Below are 24,077 nucleotides of genomic sequence, written 5' to 3'. Positions count from 1 at the left end.
CTCTCAGACACTGAACCACCAACCAGGAAGCATATACCAGATGATATGAAGCCCCCCACCACATATACAGCAGAGGTCTGCCGGGTCTGGACTCAGTCGGAGAAGGTGAATTTAACCCTCAAGAGACTTAAGTCTACAGGGAGAAGGGATGTCTGGTGGAGTGGGGTAGGATGGTGGGGACATCCTCTTGGAGATGGGTGTGTGGGGGGGGGAGGTATGGGATGTGGAACAGTCAGAGGGTGGACAAGGGAGGGGATAAAGTCTGAACTTATAAAAAAAGATTAAAGAATAAATTTTAAAGAATTCACTACATTAGTGTGTGGAAGTTCCGTACAAAAGGACTATTTGCCACTCACTCATTTATATGGATTTTGTTTGGAATTTAATATAAAAATATCTTAACCTTAAAGAAAAAAACAATTAAAGATGTTTAAAAATAATGGAGTTCTATTATGTCTCTAAATGTATACCACCTACTTATCTTTATAATCACATCAGTAGGGTTTAACTTCCTTCTTAGAATCATCAGAAATACAAGGATTAAAGAGACTTTCAAACTCTGTTTCATAAGAGACAAAAAGTTAGCGGATTTTTTATTTGCTTAGAAATGTACTATCAAGTGAAAAATTTGCATGCTTCATTAGTCTCAAGATGGGAATGTAGATGAGTACTTCAGAGTATGCTTCATGATGTCTCTTTTAAACACAGACATTCATTTTCTCAATTCACCATCTACATCAAAAAGCATATCGGAGTTGTTGGTCTCCAAGTTCATCAAACCCTAAAAAAGAAAAGCACTTGTTACTAAACAAGCTCCCAAGGATACAAATATGAAAGATTCTGTGTAAATGATATCTAGACGTGCTATGTTTAGTTAAGCAGGATAATTATAGTGTTAATAAACTATAAGGTACATCTGAGGTCAAACTCCCAATTGATGATTTCAGGTCTTGAATAATTCCTAGAAAGCCATAAGGATGTTACAGATAATATCAGTCAATTCAGACAGAAACAATTGAAAATAGTAAGTAGTTAAACTTTATGATTCCCAAAACATATTTAGTTTCCTAAGGACATTTTATGGACCATGAGCAAAATACCTTCAAGTACCTCTTATGCATGTCTTTAATTGCTTCCAAGAAGTGGCTCTGACTACATTTGGACAGTTTTAATGCTTGTTCTTCTTTTTTATAATTGTTCTCCAAATGTAAAAAGAAAACATTACTATAACAATTCTGTTAATTTTGTTGTTACTACCATGCAGCATGAACGCTAGACTAACAGTCAGCCATTTAATGTATCTCCAATACTAAAATGTTACATGAGCAAACATAATTCCATATGAAACTTAAAAGGAATAGTTTTCCACCTGATTTAACACTTTAACAAATATTATGAATAAATATACTTATATTTTTACAGTAACATTAAATGAATTTATACTACAAATTGTGGGGTAACATTCTTTTTTATAAAAAGGGTTTGCCATGCTACACATATTGGCCTTTGCCTCCCAAGTTGTTATGTTTATATGAATGCATGATGTAAACATGAACTTGGTAAAATCCTAGCCCGGGAAGTTTAACTCTAGGTAATGTTAATGCTTTTACCATAAGATGGCCTCCTTTTAATTAATAGCAGAAGCAATCCCAGGAGGTGGTTCACTACCTCATCTCTGTATCTACCCTCCACCTAAATTGTATGTGCCATGTCTTCTACTTTCTCTTCCTTTCTTAAGGATGCCTTATACTTGTTCTTTACTAAGCCCAATGTCTTCACTTGTCTCAACTATTCTCAAGAATTTCATCAATTGTAACTGTTATTTTAAATATATGACTCTTGCTTGCTGTCAGTGTAATGCCTATACAACTAACTTTTATAAAGTTTGAGTTAGAATGATCACAAGATCATGAACAGTCTTGATCAATTAAAGATACCCTTCTTCAAAATAAAGCCTAAAAAATGTCTGTGGACAAAGTTTGGTGGTAGATTGGTTTTCTCTAAGTTCCAATCTCAGTAATACAGCGAAGTACTAATACAAATTTCTCTTTGTACTCTTCATCTTAGCACACAACCATGGTAATTTGCATTTTTTAAAAACTTAAGACAAGCCCTTTACTCTTTTTCTCCCTGGGCTACTACATTCCTTTTTTTTTTCTTTATTCACTGTGATCAGCTTTGTACCTCACATTTCCACTCAAATCATCCTGATTAAGTACAATGACCTCCACTTTGTGAAGTTTATCTTAAAAAACCTGCACATTTAGATATAATGAGACAACGGATTAAAATTGGGTGTCTTCTTTGGTTGAACCCCACTGTTGGGAGAAAGTGTCTCATTGAACCTAGAGCTCATCCATTAGGCTACACCTGGTGGCTACGAAACTCTGGGAATCTTCTTATCTCTGAACGAAATCTCAGTTGGTGGTTATGAAATACTCACCACCCAATGAACTTTCATTTTTGTGGTAGTTTGTTTTTAGTTTTGCTAATTTGTTGTTGTTGCTGATAGTGTCGGTGGTTTGTGTGTTCATGCCTATGCAGGGAATATAAGCTCGGGTCTCCATGCCTACAGTGAAAAAGATTACCTACTAAACCATCTTCCAGCCCTGCAAATTTATCTTATTTTGCCTATTAGTAGCATATGACACAGTTACTGATCTTTTCTTCCTTAAAAGTTTTCTTTCACTCATTATAGTTTTCTTTCTACCAATTATTATGTTCCTTTACTAGTTCCCTCTCACCTCCGCCCCATGCAGAATTACAAGTATTGAAATACTCTGGGGGTCTGTCTTTAGACTCCTCATTTACACAGATGAGCACACCCCCTGAAATTTTATCCAGAGTTCAAGGTTTAAAAATTGCCTTCAATTGGAGTATTTATTTATTTTCTATCTTTAGTCCCTATCTCTTTTCTGAACTGACTCATAAGGTCGGCTACATCTGGTGGCTACGAAGCTCTGGGAATCTTCTTATCTCTGAACGAAATCTGAGTTTGGTGGTTATGAAATACTCACCACCCAATGAACTTTCATTTTGGCTTTTTTTTTTTGAAAATGGCTTTTCAGGTAGGAATGGATCTCCTGTTCATTTCAAATTGAATACTTCCCAAACTATTAACCAATCAAATAAAATTTAGTTACTATGGTCATCATCTCAGATCTTACTTGGAAACCATGTGATGACTACAGTAATTGGTACATTAATCGAGAGATGATTTAAAATAGTTAGTGATATTCTTTCACAGGAATATTCTGCCAGGGCTGTTGAGAAAGGTTGTTTCCATCCACTGTTGTTAGTAAATTTGTACTAAGTTTAGGATTGTGAGAACTGATTTTCCAGTTTGATTTGGTTTTCTAATATTAATAACAGAGTCCAGATGACACCAGTAAGAAAGCTTTCTCTCTCTTTTCGACTGTACCTGAGGCTGACATATTTTGCTTCCTTTTGTAGAAACTGGTAATCCTCTCTTCATCCTTCAGCAAATGTCTGCCTCTTGAAAATTTAAGATCTGGTCTACCATAAAGTGCCTAGTGGTTTTCATTTATATAGTATGTGACCATATCTCTCTGGTTTACAACTCAGTAGGACTAGAACAGAGCCAAAGATAGATAATGAAACTTGATTATGTTTTGTGTGCCCAACACAAGGCTAGTTTCTCTATTCCTACATGATACATAGTTATACTAGGTTAATTATAAAGGTAGTTATGATACAAACCACTGATTTTTCTTGCTGTTCATTGAAATTCTGGACATCCATATCAAACTTCTGAAATGTAGTTTTATACTGCTCACACGACTTGTTGTTGATCATCTCCCTGTAAAGCAAAGTAATGATATCAATCATATTTCAAACCAATATGAAAAAGAACATTTAAAACAAATTAAATTGACCATTTCATAGTAAAAAAGAAAAAAAGCAGTGTAAAGTTATCTAATGGGAAATCAGCATAGAATTTTCCCTAAAAGATTATCAGAGAAGTCTTATTTTATGTTCTAGCTTTTCAAAATTAAATACGTTCTAATACATATATATCTTATTTTAGAAAATTGACTGTATTTCAAAGTATTTTTTCATTATTTTCTACCAAATATAAGGTCTAATTTATTTTCCTATATTGATTCAGTTAAGAATTTGTGCAAAACATAAGTCAATTAAAATATACCAATTGTCTGCATATGTAATTGATCCTTTTCCATATTGTTAAACATAATAAACCAGAAATTACATTTCTAAGATTTTGTGCAAGATTTCTTTGTTTCCACAATGATTGTTAATCAAAATTTAAAATCTCATTAACAGCTACTTAAAGTAGAAAATAATAATTTTCACAGACTTCTAAGAGTTAGATTTAGTTTCCTTCAAGGCATGAAGTTATAAGGTTAAATGCTTAGACAAAATCAAAGTCACACATTTTTACTAAAGGCTCAGACATGACTTTTTTTTAAACTTCAGCCACATATAATTTTTAAAACTATACAAGTGTGACCCTACAAAACTAACATCTCTACCTCTCCCTTTTGTTCATTTGCCAAAGTTGTCCTAACTTCTGGTTGCTTCCTTTGAAAGAATCTTTGATATAAGTTTCCATGTGTGTTCTCTTTATGTGACTCCAGGTCCAAGGTAACTGAAATAATCATCTGATATCTATGGGAAACAGGCATATATGTGCTGCACATATATGCCTGCAAGCAAAACACTAATACACATAAATAAGTCTAAAAAATAGGTATTAAGAACATTGTTTCCTAAGTCATGGAGGAAGTTTTGGGTCTATGATCCTAGTTTAGGAATCTTAAGCAGGATATGTCCAGTGTATAGGACAAGGTAGGTTACATGGCAAAATTCAGGCCAGCTTGAACTACATGGTGAGACCATATCTCAAAGACAAATTATTGTCTTCTAAGAAAGCTCATGTAACATTCAAAAATATATAATTTAAAACAGATTATTTGAGATCTGAGTATCAATCTCTCACTGGTTAGTAAAGTTGTCTTTACTTTCAGTTATGTAATTCTTTTAAAAAAAACAAAAACAAGACAAAAAAACAAAAACAAAAACAAAAAAGCAGTGAGGGGATTGGAGAGATGATTCATCAGTTAAGAGCACTGGTTCCCTTCCATAGATCTGAGATTAGATTCCCAGCACCTCTAAGTTTGCTCACAACCTATAACTCCAGTTCCAGGGGATTCAATGCCTTCATCTGGTCTCCTCAGTTACCAGACATACAAGCTGTGAGCATACACACATGCAAGGAAAACAAACATACCCATAAAATGAAATTTTAAGAAAAGGAATAAGGGTTTCATTAAAGAATTTTTTTTTGCACTGTGCCATATAAAGACAGAAGCACAGAGGAGTCCTAGAAAAGAAAATGACTTAATATAAAATTAACACTGGGTCACATAAAAACTGTTGCATGTATAGAATTTGTATACATATCACTTAGCTTTGAATACATGGAACAATAAAAATGTTTACATCATTTTTGTTCCCCTAAAAATCCCTGTAAAGCAGTTACAAAGATGCCACAGAAGTTAAGAGGGTTTACTCTGAAAGGAGGAGGTTCGCAAGTTTGAATCTACTACCCATCTACAAAAGCCACCATTAATGGTTGCTTTTACAATAGCAGCACTGTGGTAGGCAGAGTGAGAATTCCTAGGACTTGCTGGCTGCTTGTCTAGCTGCATGTTCAGTGACAGAACATGTCTTAAGGGAATAAGGTAGAAAGTAAAAGAGCAACAGCCAACAATCTCCTCTGCCCTCCACATATGTATACATGTACCACAGACACAAACATGCAAAAAAATAAAATAAAAATGAAGTTTCATTAATGTCACACCTCTTCAAAAAGCACCATTTTCACCTCTATACCATAGAAAAAAATAAGTCCATGGGGCTAAATCAAAAATATTTGCAAGAGTCTGTGTCATGGGTAGACTTTGTGTGCTGACTCTGCACCTAGTCTCACAATACCAACAGGAAACTCAACTCCCAGGTGCTCTAGTACTCCCAAGATCACAAGAATGGCTTTAACATCAGAAGTAACTGAGTCCCCAAGGATCCAGGGACACAGGAACTCCTACCTTGCCAGATGCATCCCCAACATCTGGAGTAACTCAGTCCCAAAGGATCCAGGGACACAGGCATTCTTGCCTTGGCAGTGGCATGGTTCCCTATTGGTCTGAAACTATAGCTGGATCAGACCTGGGGTACTGCCCTTGTACCCACTCTTAAAACACCCAGAAGGAGCTCAACTCTCGGGTATCTGAAATGCCCAAGATCACAGGATCACAAAAGAAGCATGACTCCACGGAGATCAGACAAACCAAGGGACACTCCAGTTCTGACAGAAGATCACAGCTGAGGGCACAACATCTTGCCCAACACCCTGTGTATCTGACACCCCCCACATAAACCAGGGAAAGAAAAACACCCTCCCAGACAGAGGCATGGGTTCCTTGCAGCTTGCATCTGTGTCCAGAGAAAAACTAGTGACTTGGCACCCCACCAAATCTTGCAACACCAAGAAAAATCTTCACTCCCCGGAGCTCTGACACAGGATCTCAGGAGATTGGTTATACCAGGGTTTTAAGGATCCAAGAGGCAGTTTGACTTCCAGGAGCTTAGACATACCCAGCATATCAGGATCCCAGGATCCCTGGATCCCAGAGACAGCTGGACTCTGATGAGTTCCGTCACAACCAGGGTTACAGGAGGGAGAAGCTCCAGTCAGAGACTGCAAGGGAAAGTATTACCAAAGGAAATGAGATGGTGAGAGGTAAGCACAAGAATATAAGCAATAGAAACCAAGACTAGTTGGCATGATCAGAACACAGTTTGGCCACCACAGCAAGTCCTGGATAGCCCAACATATTGGAAAAGAAAGATTCAGATTCAAAATCACATCTCAAGATAATGATAGAGTTCTTTAAGAACAAAAATAGTTCCCTTAAAGAAATACAGGGAACACAGGCAAACAGCTAGAAGCCCTTAAAGAGTAAATACAAAAGTCCCTTAAAGAATTAAGGAAAACACTATAAAACAGTGAAGGAATAGAACAAAATCCATTTAGTATCTAAAAATGGAAATAGAGGTAATAAAAAATCACAAAGAGATGAAACTGGAGAAAGAAAGAAAAAAAACTTAGGAGAAATAGATGCAAGCATCTCCAACAGAATACAAGAGATAGAATAGAGAATCTCAGGTACAGAAGATACCATAGAAAACATTGACACAACAGTCAAAGAAAATGGAAAATGCAAACATCTCCTAACCCAAAACATCAAGGAAATCCAGGACAAAATGAGAAGACAAAAACTAAGGAAAATAGGTATAGAAGAGAGAGAAGATTCACAAGTCAAAGGGCCAGATATTCAACAAAATTATAGAAGAAACCTTCCCAAATCTAAAGAAGTGATGCACGTGAACATATTAGAACTCCAAATAAACGGGACCGGAAAAGAAATTCTTCCCCACACATAATAATCAGAACAACAAATGCACTAAATAAAGATAGAATGTTAAAAGCAGTAAGGGAAAAAGATCAAATAATATATATGGCAGACCTTTTAGAATAACCCCAGACTTCTCACCAGAGACTATGAAAGCCAGAAGATCCAAGACAGATGTCCTACAGAACCTAAGAGAACACAAATACAGGCCAGGCAACTATACCCAACAAAACTCTCAATTACCATAGATGGAGAAACCAAAGTATTCCATGATAAAACCAAATTCACACAATATCTTTCCACAAATCCAGCCCTTCAAAAAAATAGATAGAAAACTACAACACAAGGAGGGAGACTACACCATAGAAAAAGCAAGGAAAGAATTTTCTTAAAAAAAAAAAAAAAAAAACCAAAGAAAATAGCTACATAAACATAATTCCAACTCGAAACACAAAAGTAACAGGAAACAACCATCAATCACTGGTTTTTATTATTTCTTACTATCAATGGATTCAATTCCCCAATAAAAGACATAGAGTAATAGACTGGATACATAAACAGAACTCAGGATTTTGCTGCATATAGGGAATGCACCTTAGTGACAAAGACAGACACTACCTCAGACTAAAAGGCTGGAAATTTTTTTTCCAATCACATATTCCCAGGAAACAAGCTGGAATAGCCATTCAACTATGGAATAAACTCAACGTACAACCAAAAGTTTTGTTTTGTTTTGTTTTTGTTTTTTTGTTTGTTTGTTTTTTAAAGATAAGGAATGTCACTATATTTGTCAAAGGATAAATCAACAAAGATGAACACACAATTTTGAATATCTATGCTACAAATGCAAGGGCAGGCAAATTCATAAAAGAAACGTTACTAAAGCTCAAAGTACATAGTATACCCCACATAATAATAGAGGGAAACTTCAACACCCCACTCTCAGCAACAGACAGATCCTGGAAACAGAAACAAAACAGACACACTGTGAAATTAAGAGAAATTATGAAATAAATGGATTTAACATATATCTATATTTATAGATATCATAGAACATTTTATCATAAAACAAAAGAATGTTCCTTCTTCTCAACACCTCATGATGCTTTCTCCAACACTAATAACATAATGAGTCACAAAACAGGCTTCAATAGATATAAAAATATTTAAGTAATCCCATGCATCCTATCAAGACACAAGGAACTAAGGGTGATCATCAATAATAATATAAATAAGCAGGGAGTGGTGGCATACACCTTTAATCCCAAAACTAGGGAGTCAGAGGTAGGCAGATTTCTGAGTTGAAGGCCAGCCTGGCCTACAAAGTGAGTCCAGGAAAGCCAGAGATACAAAAAGAAACCCTGTCTCAATCTACCCCCCAATATAATAATAACATAAATAATATAAAGCTCATATACACTTGGAAGGTTAATAATAATCTACTCAATGATAACTCGTTCATGGAAGAAATAAAGAAAGAAATTAAAGACTTTTTAGAGTTTAATGTAAACAAACCTACAACATATCCAAACTTATGGGACACAAAGAAAGCATTACTAAGACAAAAACTAATAGCTCTGAGTGCCTCCAAAAAGAAACTGGTGAGAGCACCCATTAGCAGCCTGAAAGCACACTTAAAATCTCTAGAACAAAAGGAAGCAAATTCACCCAAGAGGAGTAGAAGGCCGGAAATAATCAAACTTAGGGCTGAAATCAAACAAATAGAAACAAAAAGAACTATACAAAAAACCAACCAAATCAGAAGTTAGTTCTTTGAGAAAATCAACAAAATAGATAAACCCTTAGCCACACTAAAGAGAGGGTACAGAGTCAGTATGCAAATTAACAAAACCAGAAATTAAAAGGGAGATGTACTAACAGAAACTTAGGAAATCCAAAAAATCATCAGATACTACTACAGAAACCTATAGTCAACAAAACTGGAAAATTTGGATGAAATGGACAATTATCTAGACAGATATCAGGTACCAAATTTAAATCAGGATCAGATAAGCCCTATAAACAGTCTCATAACCCCTAAATAACTAAAGCTGCCATTAATAGTCTCCCAACCCCCTCCCAAAAAAACCCCAGGGGTAAAGTACTGAATTCTATCAGACCTTCTTAGAAGACCTAATACCAACACTCTTCAAACTATTATGCAAAATCAAAAGAGAAGGAACAGAATTCAATTTGTTCTATGAAGCCACAATTACATTTATACCCAAACCATACAAAGACCCAATGAAGAAAGGAATCTTCAGACCAATTTCTTTTATGAATATTGATGCAAAAATACTCAATAAAATTCTGATAAACCCAATCGAAGAACACATTAAAATGATCATCCTTCATAATCAAGTGAGCTTCATCCCAGGGATACAGGGATGGTTTAATATATGGAAATTCATCAAAGTAATACACTAAGTAAACATTCTTAAGGTTAAAAATACAGTATTATCTCATTAGATGCTGAGAAATCATGTGCAAATATTCAACAACCGTTCATGATAAAAGTCTTGGAAAGATCAAGAATTAAAAGCCCATACCTAAATATAGTAAAAGCAATATACAGAGAACCAGTATCCAACATCAAAATAAATGGAGAGAAACCTGATGCAATTCCACTAATATCATACAACACAATCTAGATAAGGCTTCCCACTCTCTCTCTCTCTCTCTACCTATTCACAGTAGTATATAATATAGTAGTATTCTATAGTACTAGAAGTTATATCCATAGCAACAAGACAACAAATACAGGTTAAAGAGATAAAAATTGGAAAGGAAGAAGTCAAAATATCACTATTTGCAGATGATATGATAGTATATGTAAGTGACCCCAAAAAATTCCACAATAGATCTCCTAAAACTGATAAAGAAATTCAGTAAAGTGGCAAGATATAAAATTATCTCAAACAAATCAGTAGCTTTCCTCTAATCAAAGGATAAACAAGCTGAAAAAGAAATTATGGAAACAACACCCTTCACAATAGTCACAAACTATAAAAACTTGGTCTGACTCAAACCAAGAAAGTGAAAGATCTGTATGACAAGAACTTCAAGTCTCTGAAGAAAGAAACTGAAAATCTCAGAAGATGGAAAGTTCTCCCATGATCATATTGGCACAACTAATTTAGAAAAAATGGCCATCTTGCCAAAAGCAATCTACAGATTCAATGCAATCTCCATCAAAATTCAATCTCAATTCTTCATAGAGATAAAAAGAGCAATTTGAAAAATCATTTGGAATAACAAAAATCAAGGATATCAAAAAAAAAATTCTCAACAATAAAAGAAGTTCAGGGGGAACCATCCCAGACCTCAAGCTGTATTATAGAGAAATACTGAGAAAAATGTATGGTAATGGTACAGAGAAAATGACTTCATGAAATTCACAGGCAAATGGATGGATCTAAAATATATCATCCTGTGTGAGGTAACCCAATCCCAAAAGAACAAACATGGCATGCACTCACTAATAAGTGGATATTAGCCTAAAAGCTCAGAATACCCAAAATGTAATTCACAGAAGACATGAATCTCAGGAAGAAGGAAGAATAAAGTGTAGGTGTTTCAGTCCTTCTTAGAATGGGGAACAATATACTCCTGGGAGGAAATGGAGACAAAATACAGAGCAGAGACTGAAGGAATGACCATCTAGAATCTGCCTAACATGTAGATACATTCCATATACAGACAGACAACAAACCAGGTCACGATTGTGGAGGCCAACAAGTGCTTGCTGACAGGAGGCTAATAATGCTGTCTCCTGAGAGGCTCTGCCAGAGAAAAGAGGCTGATGCTCATAGCCAACCATCAGACTAATCATATGTTCCCCAGTGGAACAGTTAGAGGAAGGACTGAAGGAGCTGAAGGGGTTTGCAATCTTATAGGAAGAACAGCAATATTAACGAACCAGACACCCCAGAGCACCCAGGGACTAAGCCACCAACCAAAGATGGGGTTCCATGGCTCTAGCTGCATATATAGCAGAGGATGGCCTTGTGGGAGGAGAGGTCCTTGGTCCTGTGAAGGTTCGATGCTCCATTGTAGGCAAATGCCAGTGTGGGGAGGTGGGAATGGGTGGGTGGGGAACACCCTCATAGAAGCACAGGGAGGGGTAATGGAATAGGGAGTTTCTGGGGTGAAACCAGGAAAGTGCTATTATTTGAAATGCAAATAAATATAATATGTAATAAAAATAAAAATGAATTAAAATAAAAATATTTACAAAATACTACATATAAATAGGAATAACTCATTAAGATATAATATAGTGTATTAACCAATATTTCTTAATATGTAAATTATGTTAATACTATATAGTTTCAAACAAATTATATATCTAAAATGTACCTTCAAATTTTCCCAGAATATTTTGTACTGGAGTTCTGTGAAGTAGTTCAAGTTCTAAAAAGTAAGGATGCTGGGGATACAGTCTGATGGCTCAGCTTTTGTCCTACAAGCAGGACGATGAGAATTTGAACCACAGCACAACACCCTCCAAGAAAACCATTCAAATTACAGATTAATCTTATGGAAACCTTGTTTGTAATATACATCACATTCCAATTATTAATATAGATTACTTGCTATACAATCAATTAAAATTTTCTGGAAGTACTTACACTAAGAAGGAAATAATAAGTTTGAACATATTACCATGTATCTCCAACTATTTCTTCAGGAATGTCATTCTAATCATCATGAGTTACTGGATTCTGAACTGGGTTGATAATAAAACAAGATATTGAAACAATTATTTTATTTTGCAAATTTTAATGAAATACTTTGTGATCATTCAGGCATAGTGCCAACATTAGGTTTCATACAGATCTATTATTTGTCTAGAACTTAAACAAAATGAAGTAATGTCTAATTGTCATCTAAAAATATGTTTTAAACTCTTTATTTATATGTTGTGTTTAAAGAAAAGAGATATAATATGAGATTTTCGATCTCCTTTACAAGCCTAATTAGAATAACTGAGAAAAAAAGGAAGTGTAACATCTATGCCCAACATTAAATATCTGGTACCTTCCATAAGGTCCAATTCTGAAGCATTCCCATCTTGCTGTTCACCACTTAACAAATTCCTGTTTTCCATTGGTGCCTCTACAGAACGTGCAAAACACTGCCATTCCACTGAGAAACTTATGTTTTCTGATTTAAAATAAAAATAAATAAATAAATTTTCTCAAGCCATTTGAATCCAAAAAAATTACTTAAAGTAATAAAATTGACATACAAAATAACATTAAGGAATGATTTTTATAAAAACAGCACTTCATAATTGCATGAAGGGTTTAAAGATAAAACCATATTTCTATTACCCTCTTATTTAATCCTAAAGACCTTAGTATTTAAATATGGAACACAATAGTTGGCTTCAAAAATAGCCATTATTAACCTTGTGTTTAATATGTACACATTTTTTACAAAGAATTATTTAAGTTGAATAAACTATCTTGGGCTACCTTACTATAAAGGAATAAGAGTTTGTTATTTTTCAGTGTAAAAACTCTCTCTCTCTCTGTCTCTCTCTCTCTCTGTTTCTCTCTCTTGCTCTCTCTCTCTCTCTCTCTCTCTCTCTCTCTCTCTCTCTCTCTCTCTCTCTCACACACACACACACACACTACGATGGCTTTAACTGTGACTTCAATTGGGTTTATATCTAATCATAGGAGGATCTGCATGTTGGTCCGATTACTGTAGGTTTTTGAATAAAGTATCTTGGGCTTCCTTACTATAAAGGACTAAGAGTTTGTTATTTTTCCAGTTTAAAATTCTCTCTCTCTCTCTCTCTCTCTCTCTCTCTCTCTCTCTCTCTCTCTCTCTCTCTCTCTCTTTCTCACACACACACACACACACACACACACACACACACACACACACACACACAATATGATGGCTTTAACTGTGACTTCAATTTGGTTTATATCTAATCATAGGAGGATCTGCATGTTGGTCCTATTCCTGCAGGTTTTTGATAAAATTGAGCAACTTTGTCTGCATTTCAATCTCCAAATAAAATCATAGTTCCTATTATCACAAGCAAGCTCCTCAATCTTTTTAATTGTAATACAAATCTAAAGCAAATGTAAATTATAAAGTTCTGTCTGGCTGGACATATATTTTCTGCTACAGCAAGAAGCTCTGGGTTCAGTGTTCAACAATGAAAATAAAATTAAAAATTAAAAATAAAGCAGGCATGTTTCCTCAGGCCCCAGTACATTTGTAAGGCTGAGGACTTCAGTTTCAAGGTGAGTCCAAGCTGCACATGAGGTTTCCAACACTTCTGAGATACAGAGTTAGAGCTCACTTCCCTAAACCAAAACAATGCATAAATATACACAGCCTGCCCAGGATTATGTCTGAAGTCCCAGCACTTCTGAGGCTGAGAGGAGCCTCTGGATTTGGAGGCAGTTTGGAACCTATATATACAAATTTCGGCAATCTGGCCTTTCAATACCAGGTAGAGGAAAATGAAGACTGGTCTTCAGTTTGTTTTTCATGAATTCCTGGAGGGCAGCAGCAGCAAAAACACAGAAAACGTTCTAGTCTGTTTCCATCACTAAATGACCTCCAGTTTATTCACACCTCAAATACCTAGGCCCCAGAAAGACTTTCAGGGTCTCCAATTCCCTGGCCTTCCTGATTTCTGCTAGGTGCTGTCTGTTTAAACTCCTGCCCTTAGCGAAGTTCTCTGTTTTTCTCCACAGAGGCCTAGGTGGGTAAAGTCGATTGTGAACACAGAAGTGGTACCATCCAGAGTCCAGAGAGGCTCACCTCCACTCCTTACTCCTGAAGTAACACCTCTGCCCCTACACCTTCACCACACCCGGACCCCCAGCTGAAGCAGGATTAACCAACTTTCAAAAGGTCTTTGACTACCTCCACAGAGACTTCTCCCTACCATGCTTCCTCAAGAACTAGGCTTGGTGGCCACCACAAAGCATGCTGGGTAACAGGGTTTGGACAGTGGAAAAACAATCTCAGACAAGCCCCTTGCTGATTGGCTGTGTTTGCACATGCGTACTAAGGGTGAGAGAGGCTCTATCAGACATCTTTAATTGAACCAGCAAAAAAAGGAGCTAGTATTTTAGCTGCCACTACTACCCAGAAGTCTTCCATTTTCAAATGTTGCAATACTAACTTGAAAGATAAAATAAAATGAACCCCAAAGAAGATTCTCCTACTTTGTTTTAGTTGAAGGGGCTGTTGTGTGCAATTCTGATTTGTTTTACTAAAAAACTAACGTGATTTTGCATGTTTGTATTTGTTCAACATGCATGTCTGGTGTTCATAGAAACTAGAACAGGATTCCAAATCCCCTGGTTCTAGAATTACAAATGGCTGTGAGCCATTATGTGGGTCCTAGGAACTAAACCTTGGTTCTCTCCAAGAGTAACAAGTGCTCTTAATTTCTAAGCCATCTTTCCATCCCTGTCCTGTGCATGTTTTAAGGTATGCTGGATCTTTTCTCTCGATAGGTGTTTATTTTTACTATACAGTGGACATTATAAAAACATGACACTTTCCTAATATTGTCTATTTCCAAAAAAAACACCATAATTTTAATGGATTGTGTAAATAGTAAAAAGAGATTCAGCAAAAATGATGTGTATACATTTTAGTATATGTGTGCATAAGCAGTCCAGAAATGGACATCTGCTGTATTCTCAATCATATTTACACACACAAACACACATACACACACACACACACACACACACACACACACACACACACACACACACATATATATATATTTGTTTTTATTAGACTGGGTTTCACTGTGTAGCCCTGGTTGTCCTTGAACTCACCCTGTAGACAAGAGTGGCCTCAAAATCATAAATCACCCTGCTTCTGCCTCCCAAATGCTGGGATTAAATGCATGTGCCACCACTGCCTGACCCAACTTAAATCTTGTGACAGAGTCTCTCTGAATATGCAGCTCACCAATGTCATTAGCCTGGCTAGCCAGCTAGCTGTTTCTACCTACTCAGCACTGGGCTGCAGCCTGAATTTTTAAAGTGATTGTAAGCCCCCACCTTAAGTCCATTTATTTTCAAGGAAAGCATTTTACCAAAAGAACCATCTCCCTAGTCCCTCTGGGAGATTTGTCCTGTTGCTGTAGCCACTGTTTATTTATTTTATTTTTTGTATTTCTCTAATCATGCCTAATTTTAGGTTCCTAAAATGCTTAATGCTGGTTTTCTTTGTTTCCTTACAACAACAAATTGGGTTTCTTGCTCACTTTTGAATTTGCAGTTAATTAGGAATACTGGACAAAATAACATTTCATTTGTGAGGCTTATTGCTCTGTTTTGTTTGGTAGGATTTTTGTTAATTTGGTGTGTTGGTTTTTGTTTGTTTGTTTTGTTTTGTTTTGTTTTGTTTTTTGACACTGAAGATGAAATTCATTGCTTTTATATGTAATATAAAAACCACTGAGCTACAACTTCAGCTTTAGTTCTGAATGTTGGGTGAGAAGTCATCTGTATGTGTTTTGAAGAAAACTATAATTACTGTGAAACCTAAAATTACACTCCTATGTTATAGGGTTTATGAAGATCTGATGCCCTCTTCTATTTTTTTTAAGATTTATTTATTATTATAAATAAGTACACTGTAGTTGTCTTCAGACACACCAGAAAAGGGCATCAGATTTCATTACAGATGGTTGTGAGCCAACATGTGGTTGCTGGGATTTGAACTCAGAATCTCTGGAAGAGCAGGCAGTGCTCTTAACCACTGAGCTATCTCTTCAGCCCCTGATGCCCTCTTCTGTCCTCTTCAAACAATAGGCAAATATCTCCAAAAACACGTACCTCCAGATTTATCCAACATACGGTCTACTTCATCTCTATGAAAAAAAGGACAATAAAAATTAAATTTAGAAATGTAGTTGACTGGTAGGGCATTTGCCTAGCATACACAAAACTCTACACAGAAACTTCTTTTAATTATTTATACTAAATATATAATGTTTGGTTTGGAACAAATGTCATATGCATATAAAATACGTGGCAGACAACCAAAGTGAACCTGAATTATTTACTTTTAACAATTCATATAATTACACCCCACAGTATTTTCTTCATAACTCTCCCACTCTTGCTGAGATATTTCTTCTTTCCAGATGATCCCCCCTTATTTTGATAATATTTCTCCTTTTCTTTGTGTGTATATCTGGGAAGATCTCATGCAGGGGGTCCTATTGTTTTAGTTGCTATGTGTTTGAGATTACAAGGTCTCAAGGTCAACAAGCTGGGCTTGAACTTAATATATAGCTGCGTCTGACCTTGAATTGCTGATCTTCCTAAATCTACTTCTCCAGTAAAGGGATCACAAACACTACTTTTGAAGTACACTATTGAACTGGCAAAAAAAAAAAAAAAATTGAAAATATTACCCCATATCTTCATCTGCTTCTATGTGAGGCAACATATTCTCATCTTTGTGAAATGCTGGGCTCTTTACTGTATTAACAATAGAAAATGGAAACATATAAAGTATGCTATATTAGTAATAGCTAATAAAGTACTAAAGATTTGCATTTCCCTGGAAAAACTTCCTATGTGAGTTTTTGAAACAGCTTTTAGAAATGAAATAATTATGTCAAAGAAATTCAGGACACAAGGAAAAGACAAAATTAAGGATAATAGGTATAGATAAGAAGTAAGAGTTCTAACTTAAAGGGCCAGTGAATATCTTCAAAAAATTATAGAAGAAAACTCCCTAACCTAAAGAAAGAGTTGCCCATAAACGTACAAGAAGACTACAGGACTCCAAACACTTGGGACCAGAAGAGTAATTCCTGCCTTCACATAATAATCAAAACACCAAATGCACACAACAAAGAGAATATGAAAAGCAGTAAGGAAAAAAAAAAGGTCAAGTAACATATAAAGGCAAACCTATCAGAATTATACCTAACTTCTCCCCAGAGATATGAAAGCCAGAAGATCCATGACAGATGTCATACAGACCCTAAGAGAGCACAAATAACAGGCAGGCCTACTATTCGCAGTAAAACTCTTTTGCCATAGATTCAGAAGACAAGGTATTCTGTGACAAAACCATATTTAAGCAATATCTTCCAACAAATCCAGCCCTTCAAAGGACAATAAAGGTAAAAATTCCAATACAAGGATGGAAATTACACTCTAGAATAGCAAGAAAGTAATCTTGCAGCAAATCTAAAAGAAAATAGCCACATGAACAAAATCCCAACTCTAACAACAAAAATAAAAGGAAGCAACAACGACTTTTCCTTAATATCTCTTAATATCAGTGGACTCAATTCCCCAATAAAAAGACATAGACTAATAGACTGAATGTGTAAGCATGACCAGCATTTTATTTCATAAAAGAAATAAACCTCAGGGATAAAGACAGACATTACCTCAGGGTACAAGTCTGGAAAACAATTTTCCAAGCAAATGGTGGCAAGAAACAAGCTGGATAAGGCATTCTAATATCAAATAAAATCAACTTTCAACCCAAAGTTATCAAAAAAGACAAGGAGAGACACTTCATATTCATCAAAGTTAAAATTTACCAAGATGAACTCCCAATTCTGAACATCGATGCTCCAAATGCAAGGGTATCCACATTCATAAAAGAAACTTTAGTACAGCTCAAAACACACATTGCACTGCACACAATAATAGTGGAAGACTTCAACACCCCTCTCTCATCAATGGACACATCCTGGAAACATAAAATAAAAAGAGACCCAGTGAAGCTAATAGAAGTTATGAAACAAATGAATTTAGTTGATATTGATAGAACATTTTATCCTAAATCAAAAGGATATCCCTTCTTCTCAGCACCTCATGAGGCCTTGTCCAAAATTGGCCATATAATCAGTCACAAATATGCCTCAACAGATATAAAAATCCCATGAATACTATCAGATCACCATGGACTAAGGCTGATCTTCAATAAAAATATAAATAATAGAAAACCCACATACATGTGGAAGATGACCAACAACATAATCAATGATAACTCGGTCAAGGAAGAAATAAAGAACTTAAAGACTTTGTAGAGTTTAATGAAAATGAAGCTAAAACATACCCAAAAATAAGGAACACAATGAAAACAGTGATAAGAGGAAAATTCATAGCTCTGAATGCCTCTAAAAAGAAACTGGAGAGAGGATACAGGAGCAGCTAGACAGCACAACTAAAAGCTTTAGAACATACTGAAGCAAATTCACCCAAGAGGAGTAGAAGGCAGGAAACAATCAAAGTCAGGACTGAAATCAACCAAGTGGAAACAAAGGAACTAAACAATGAATCAACCAAACCAGGAGCTGGTTCTTTGAGAAAATCAACAAGATAGATCAAACTTTAGCTAGACTAAATACAGGTCACAGGAACAGTATCCAAATTAACAAAACCAAAAATGAAAAGGGAGGCAAGACAACAGAAAGTTAGGAAATCCAAAAAATCATCAGATCCTAAAACAAAAGTCTATACTCAACAAAACTGGAAAATCTGGATGAAATGGACATTTTTCTATTCAGATATTAGGTCCCAAATTTAAATCAGAATCAGATAAACCCTGCAAATACTGCAATAACCCCTAGAGAAATAGAAGCAGTCATTAATAGTCTCCCCCCAAAACAAGTCCAGAATCTGATAGGTTTAGTACAGAATTTTATCAGATCTTCATGAAGACATAACACCAATACTCTTCAAACTTTTATGCAAAATATAAAAAGAAATGGACACTTATCTAGACAGATATCAGGTACCAAATTTAAATCAGGATCAGATAAACCCTGCAAACACTCCCATAAATCCTAGAAAAATAGAAGAAGTCATTAATAGTCTCCCCCCAAAAAAGCCCAGGATCTGAAGAGATTAGTACAGAATTTTATCAGATCTTCTTGAAGACCTAACACCAATACTCTTCAAACTATTATGCAAAATCAAAAGAGAAATGGACACTTATCTAGACTGATATCAGGTACCAAATTTATATCAGGATCAGGTAAACACTGTAAATACTCCCATGACCCCAAAGAAAGTGAAGTAGTCATTAATAGCTCCCCCCCCCAAAAAAAGGCAAGGATCTGATGGGTTTAGAACAGAATTCTATCAGATCTTCCTGAAGACCTAATTCTAATATTCTTCAAACTATTATGCACAATCTAAAGAGAAGGAACATTATTCAATTTGTTCTTTGTAGCCAAAAATACAATTATACTCAAACCATACAAAGACCCAATGAAGAAAAGAAATTTCAGACCAATTGCCCTTATGAATATTGATGCAAAAATACTCAATGAAAGCTTTGTAAAGCAAATCAAAGAATATATCAAAACGATCATCCATCATGATCAAGTACACTTCATCCCTGTGATGCAGGGGTGGCTTAATATATGGAAATCCATCAACTTTATCCACAATAGAAACAAACTCTGAGACAAAAAGTCATGATCATCTCATTAGATGATGAGAAAGCATTTGACAAAATACATCACCCATTCATAATAGAAGTCCAGGAAAGATCATGAAGTCAAGGCCCATAACTAAACATAATAAAAGCAATAGAGAGCAAACCTGTAGCCTACATTAAAATAAATGGTTAGAAACTTGAAGCAATCCCACAAAAATCAGGGACTAAACAAGGCTGCCCCCTTTCTGCCTACCTATCCACTATAGCACTTGAAGTCCTAGCCAGAGCAATTCGACAACAAAAAGGAGATCAAGGGGATTCAGATTGGAAAGGAAGAAGTCAAAATATCACTATATCCAGAAGATATGATAGCATGTATCAGAGACCATGAAAATTACACCAGAGAAATCCTAAATCTGATACACAACTTCAGTGCAGTAGCTGAATATAAAATTAACTCAAACATATCAGTGGCCTTTCTCTACTCAAAGGATAAAAAGGGTGAAAAAGAAATTAGGGAAACAACACCTTTCACAATAGTCACAAATAGTATAAAAAATCTTGGTGTGACTCGAAGTGAGGAAGTGAAAGATCTGTATGATAAAAACTGTAAGTCTCTGAAGAAAGAAATCAAAGATCTCAGAAGATGGAAACATTTCCCATGCTCGGGAATTGGCAGGATTAATGTAGTAAAAATGGCTATCTTGCTGAAAGAAATCTACAGAATCAATGCAATCCCCATCAAAATTCCAACATAATTCATAAGTGAGTTAGAAAGGGCAATTTGCAAATGAATCTGGATAAAAAAAAAAACCTAGGATAACAAAAACTATTCTCAACAGAAAAAGAAACTCTGGTGGAATCACCATGCCTGACCTAAAGCTGTACTACAGAGCAATTGTGATAAAAACTGAATGGTACTGGTATAGTGACAGACAAGTAGACCAATGGAATAGAATTGAAGACGCAGAAATGAACCCATACAGCTATGGTCACTTGATCTTTGACAAGGGAGCTAAAACCATCCAGTGGAAAAATGACAGCATTTTCAACAAATGGTGCTGGCACAACTGATGGATATCATGTAGAAGAATGTGAATTGATCCATTTCTATCTCTTTGTAATAAGGTCAAATCTATGTGGATCAAGGAAGTCCACATAAAACCAGAGACACTCTAACTTATAGAGGAGTAAGTGAGGAAGGTCTTCGAAGATAGGGACATAGGGGGAAAATTCCTGACTATAACAGCAATGGCTTGTGTTATAAGATTAAGAATAGACAAATGTGACGTTATAAAATTGCAAAGCTTCTGTAAGTCAAAGGACACTGTCAATAGGACAAAACAGCAACCAATAAATGGGAAAAATATTTACAAATCCTAAATTAGATAGGGGACTAATATCCAATATATATAACTAGGTCAAGAAGCTGGACTCCTGGAAATCAAATAACCCTATTAAAAATTTGGGACAGAACTAAACAAAGAATTCTCAACTAAGGAATACTGCATGGGTGAGAAGCACCTAAAAATGTTCAACATCCTTAATTATCAGGGAAGTGTAAGTCAAAATAACCATGAGATTCCACATCACACCAGTCAGAATGGCTAAGATCTAAAACACAGATGACAGCAGATGCTGGTGAAAATAAGGTGAAAGAGGAACACTCCTCCATTGCTGGTGGGATTGCAAGCTGTTACAACCACTCTGGAAATCAATCTGGTGTTTCCTCAGAAAATTTGACAGAGATCTACTGGAAGATTCAGCAATAATCCTCCTGGGCATATTTCCAGAAGATATTCCTACTTGTTATAATGACCCATGCTTCACTATGTTCATAGCAGCCTTATTTATAATAGCAAGTAGCTGAAAAGAACCCAGATGTCCCTCTTCAGAGGAAGGGATACAGAAAATATGGTACATTTACATAATGAATTACTACATAGCCATTAAAACAATGAATTCATGAAATTCTTAGACAAATGGATGAATCTGGATGATATCTTCCTAAGTGAGATAACCCAATCACAAAAGGACACACATTATATGCACTCACTGCTAAATGGGTATTATCCCAGAAGCTCAGAATAACCAAGATACAATCTTCAAAACCCATGAAACTCAAGAGGAAGGAAGACCAAAGTGTGGATATATTGTTCATTTTTAAAATGGGGAAAATACCCATGGCAGGAGTTACAGAGACAAAGTTTTGAGCTGAGACTGAAGAAATCCAGAGACTGCCTCACTAGGGGATAAATCCCATAAACCACCACCAAAGTCAGACACTATTGAAGATGCCAACAAGAGCATGTGGACAGGAAGCTGATATAGCTATCTCCTGAGAGGCTCTGCCAGTGCCTGACAAATAAAGAAGTGGATGCTCACAGACATCCATTGGACTGAGCACAATGTCCCCAATGATGGACCTAGAGAAAGGACCCAAGGAACATAAGGGATTTGCAGCGCCATAGGAAGAACAACATTATGAACTAACCAGTACCCCCAGAGTTCCCTGGGAATAAAGCTCCAATCAAATAAAACATATGGTGGGACTTAAGGCTCCAGCTGCCTATGTAGAAGAGGATGGCCTAGTAAGTCATCAATGAGAGGAGAGACCCTTGTTCCTGTAAATGTCCTATGCCCCAGTATTAGGGAATGCCTAGGCCAGGAATTGGGAGTGGGTGTGTTGGGGAGCAGGGGGAGAGGGGAGAGGAGAGAGGAGAGGGGGTTTTTACAGGGAAAATAGGAAAGGTGATAACATTTGAAATGTAAATAAAGAAAATATATAATAGAAAAAAGGAATGAAATAATTTATTTGCAGGTTTTATGAAATAAATACACTTTCTGCTAACATATAGGAACAACGTTTAGGTCTTTTACTTGGGTAAAATCATAGCTAGTTATTGTTTCTAAACATATCGTTACTACAGTGCCAAGAGTACTTATATGTGCTTCTAAAACTCAGGTATAGGAATATATAGATATAGGTAAAATTAAAAATGAAGTATATGAAAACACTTAGCAATGAATTCTTCAATTTCAGGTGACTAGCTTAAAGTCTAATGAACTGCAGGACACAATACCCAACACTGGATATAAGAGACCTTCAGAATGAGCCTCCTCCAAAAAATTAATGTCATCTTCTTCATCATCACAGTCAAGAAGTAATAAGTAACCTTCCTTTGGAATCACCCACAGTTTCTTAAGAGCCACTTTTCTCTTAAGCACTCAGATGTCTTCTTAGTTGAAAAAAAAATAAAAAGGAAAACAAAAATAAATTAGTTATCAAAATCCAAAGCATCATTTTATTAGTAAAAAATTTCAAAACGTCAAATAATTATCTTAGCTCAATGAAAGATTGTTTCTTTTGTTTTATAACACTTACAATTTTAATAATTTGTCTTTATCAGAGAGTTTTGTATACATATTCAATATGGTGACATATATATATATATATGTACGTATATATGTGTGTGTGTGTGTATGTATATGTGTGTGTGTGTGTGTGTGTGTGTGCGCGCTTCCCCTTACCGTTTCCTCCATGTATCCCATTTATCATGTCCTTCTCCCTCCCAAATTTGTTTTAAAATCTTCTTTAACTTACTTATTTAAAAACCTCCTTTAGAACCAAAGTTAACAATCTGCCATTTCTCAGTTTTAAAAAGGCAAAAACAGGCTAGCCTTTAATATGTGAGTCCTCCCCTTCACACCAAAACAATGAGCAAACCGTGTTTGCATTTAACCATTGAGACATCTGAATTTTGGTACTATCGCCAAAGATTCTTTTTAAACAATACATTACCAATTCTGTTTCTCAGTGTATCTCAGTATTTAAGTAAACTCACAGTACTATGCAGAAAGGTAACGAACATGGTAACTATATATCCATGTCAAGAAACCCCAATGCTCAGTCTACAACAAACACTCACTACTGCCACCCACACAGAAAATTCTTATATTGAAGAAACTTGGGACTGGGGGAAGCCTAGGATTTCAAACATCTATAGATTTTAAGTTCAAGGCCAGCCCAAGCAAGGCCAGCCTGAGCTACAAACGAACTTCCCATCCTAAGGAACTAAAACTGAGAGAAAAAGATGAACTTGGTGGTCCAAGTCTTTAATCCCAATACATGGGCGATTGAGATAGGAGGATCCTTGGTCAGAATCCATCCCAGATTACTTATTAATGTCTTGCAATGTC

At 35.8% G+C, this 24,077-nt stretch overlaps 1 pseudogene; it reads right to left on the bottom strand.

Annotated features, from left to right (window-relative positions):
- Window positions 1–562: 562 nt before the first annotated feature.
- Window positions 563–23,420, bottom strand: Gm14622 (annotated as a pseudogene).
- Window positions 23,421–24,077: the final 657 nt, after the last annotated feature.

The sequence above is a fragment of the Mus musculus genome, chromosome X (assembly GCF_000001635.26).
Source record: "Mus musculus strain C57BL/6J chromosome X, GRCm38.p6 C57BL/6J".
Classification (NCBI taxonomy): domain Eukaryota; kingdom Metazoa; phylum Chordata; class Mammalia; order Rodentia; family Muridae; genus Mus; species Mus musculus.
The sequence above is the reverse complement of the archived record's forward strand: the minus strand, read 5'-3'. Positions and strand labels throughout refer to the sequence as shown.